Below are 3,380 nucleotides of genomic sequence, written 5' to 3'. Positions count from 1 at the left end.
ATTTTGACTCATACTGTGTGGCATAATATGCATTTTGACTCATACTGTGTGGCGTAATGTGAATAAGGGACACTACTGTCAGAAGCTGGTGAACATGGGGACGTGTGATAAATGTTGGTGTCCTGCGGAGGAGGAGTCTGATGGCATAGCAGAAGGCAGATGTGGCTCTGATGGCACATGTGTACATTTTAAACTTTAGTCGTATTATGTTAAAACTCAAAGTTTGGCCCCCTAAATCAACTTACTTTTTAGAGTGGCCCACTCAAAATAGGCTAGAGGTGCTGGCAGGTGCAAGGGGGGTGGGGGAGGGGAATGCATATGCACCTAGGCCCACCACTCTCTAGTTCCGCCACTGGGTCAGGGATAGGTTGGGGAAGTGTAAGCAGTGATAGGGTGCAGCGGCAGCTAGGACTCGGGGTTATGCAGTACTGGCCGGTGGTCGCACCATTATGTTCCATTTTAGTTCTCTCGGGTGTATTATATCTACTTTATTATTAGGAACTAGGGAGAAATTATATTATTTTTGAGAAAAAGGTAGTGGGAACCGCACAAGTCCAAATTCAAAATTGATATTAGCCTCTGAAAAACTGAATTATTATTGAATTGCTTCTGAATATAGCAACCGTATGTATATGAATAGTCTATCCTAGTACATATAATTGTTGCTTTCAGTGGTGCTCCCTAGAGTCAAAAAGTAATCTAGCAGAAAAACCAAAACAAAGAAGTGTTGGAAAGTAGACTCTTTTTTGGGAGCACTCTAATTCAGAGGGAGACGTTATAACATATTTAGTACTGGTAAAAGCATTTTTAATAGGTAGGTATTTAAAATAGCATTTTTAGGAGTATCTATGTGTGGACAAAAGGTTTCGCGAAAATATAAAGATAAATAATAAGTAATGGGTGATATCAATATCACAGTCTATAAAATGCCGGAAATTGATAGCTGTAGTACTTTGATTATATCATCATTGCACATTGTCTCTCATGTGCTGTATGACCATCATTTATTCTGCAGATATCCATTCTGGATTATTATAGATGCAAAGAATTAAATAATTGGTCATGTGGGACCGATTGCCAAATGGTACAAGTGTGAGTGACGTTATGTTTAGGGAGTCAATTTATTGCAGTACCAGGGTGTTCAGAGGTGGTCTCCCATCCTATTACTAACCCGGCCTTTCACTGCTTAGCTTCCAAGGTCAGAAGAGATTGGGCATCTCCAGTGAGGTATGACCGCAATTATTGAGCTCACCTTTTTCTGCTAGAAATTATATTATGCTATGTGATTTTGCTGAGAGAATGTAAAATAGTGCTAGACATGTACCTGGGCGGTGCTAGACACGTCCAAAAGGCGGTGCCAGACACACTCAAAAGATGGTGCTAAACATGCCCCTCCTGCCGTTCACCCCCTAATAAAATTAGCTGTGCACGCCCATGGAAAGGAGCTACATCCACGTCTAGCACTGCAGCCGTGCCTATTCACCGCCTGCTCCTGGTAAGTGTGGAAGTTGGGCACCTTTCAAGCTCAAAACAGGGGTGGGGGTGTTGTTGGGAATAGTGAGCACCTGCTGAATGTTTTCACACTAGACCACAAGGGAAAACAGAGTGGAAAATCTAAATTAACTGTGCTGATTTTAAAAGCAATTTAACAGGAATTCATAAAACAAATAACATTATATATATACAGGTTGAGTATCCCTTATCCAAATATCCGAAATACGGAATATTCTGAAATACAGACTTTTTTGAGTGAGAGTGAGATAGTGAAACTTTTGTTTTTTGATGGCTCAATGTACACAAACTTTGTTTAATACACACAGTTATTAAAAATATTGTATAAAATGACCTTCAGGCTTTGTGTATAAGGTGTATATGAAACATAAATGAATTGTGTGAATGTAGATACACTTTGTTTAATGCACAAAGTTATAAAAAATATTGGCTAAAATTACCTTCAGGCTGTGTGTATAAGGTGTATATGAAACATAAATGCATTCTGTGCTTAGACTTAGGTCCCATCACCATGATATATCATTATGGTATGCAATTATTCCAAAATACGGAAAAATCCGATATCCAAAATACCTCTGGTCCCGAGCATTTTGGATAAGGGATACTCAACCTATATATATATATATATATATATATATATATATATATATATAAAAAAACAGTATCAATATGAATAAGTATTTAATTAATAAAGGTAGGGGTTTGGGTGACAGGTAGGAGGTGTTTGGGATGTACCTGGCATAATGTGTTTAAGCAGCTCTACCTGGCATTACATGTATAAGGTGCTCGCTGTAGAGTAACGTGTAAAAGCGGATCTTCTGTGTGGTGTGACGTGTATAAGGGGCTCTACTGTGTGATGTTCTGTGTATAAGGGACTACTGTGCGCTTTACTGTGACTAACGGACGCCACTGTGTGTTGTAATGTCACTAGCGGACGCTACTGTGCACTGAAAAGTGATTAACGGATGCTACTGTGCACTGTAATGTGACTTACGAATGCTACTGTGCAGTGCAATGTGACTAATGGTCCAGCGGACGCTACTGTGCAGTACAATGTGACTTATGAATGCTACTGTGCACTGGAAAGTGATTAACGGATGCTTCTGTGCACAGTAATGTGACTAACGGATGCTACTGTGCAGTGTAATGTGAGTAACGGATGCCACTGTGTGCTGTAATGTGTGTAACGGACGCCACTGTGTGATGAAATGTGACTAACAGACGCTACTGTGTGGTGTAATGTCACTAACGGATGCTGCTGTGTTGTGTAGTGTCTTTAAAGGATGCTACTGTGCAGTGTAATGTGGCTAACGGGTACTACTGTGTGGTGTAATGTGAGTAATGGACACTACTGTGTGGTGTAATGTGAGTAATGGACGCTACTGTGTGGTGTAATGTGAGTAATGGACGCTACTGTGTGGTGTAATGTGAGTAATGGACACTACTGTGTGGTGTAATGTGAGTAATGGACGCTACTGTGTGGTGTAATGTGGCTAACGGGCACTACTGTGTGGTGTAATGTGAGTAATGGACGCTACTGTGCGGTGTAATGAGAGTAAAGGACATAGAGTTCCATACAGGTACAAGCGATCTGTCTAAGGTGGCCAGAAGTTAGGGGCGCCAAAGTGAGATTTTATCTTGCCCCCCCAACCAAAAAATGTTCTGACACCCCTGCATGTATGTAAATTAAAGTTATACTATCACGGTGTGTGTCTTGTGTATTTTTTGGGGTATTTTTTTTTTTAGTAGAACTACAGGTACCAGCGGGCCCGTTATTTTCCCGCATGCTGGTACTTGTGGTTCCCCAAGTACCAGCTTGCAGGGGAGGCTTGCTGGGACTTGTAGTTCTACAAAGAACAATATTCTTT

At 40.8% G+C, this 3,380-nt stretch overlaps 1 pseudogene; it reads right to left on the bottom strand.

Annotated features, from left to right (window-relative positions):
- Positions 1-1,121: 1,121 nt before the first annotated feature.
- Positions 1,122-1,241, bottom strand: LOC135051671 (5S ribosomal RNA; annotated as a pseudogene).
- Positions 1,242-3,380: the final 2,139 nt, after the last annotated feature.

Source organism: Pseudophryne corroboree, chromosome 2, assembly GCF_028390025.1.
Source record: "Pseudophryne corroboree isolate aPseCor3 chromosome 2, aPseCor3.hap2, whole genome shotgun sequence".
In the NCBI taxonomy this organism is placed as follows: domain Eukaryota; kingdom Metazoa; phylum Chordata; class Amphibia; order Anura; family Myobatrachidae; genus Pseudophryne; species Pseudophryne corroboree.
Note: the sequence above shows the minus strand (reverse complement) of the source record. Positions and strands in the feature narration are given on the sequence as shown.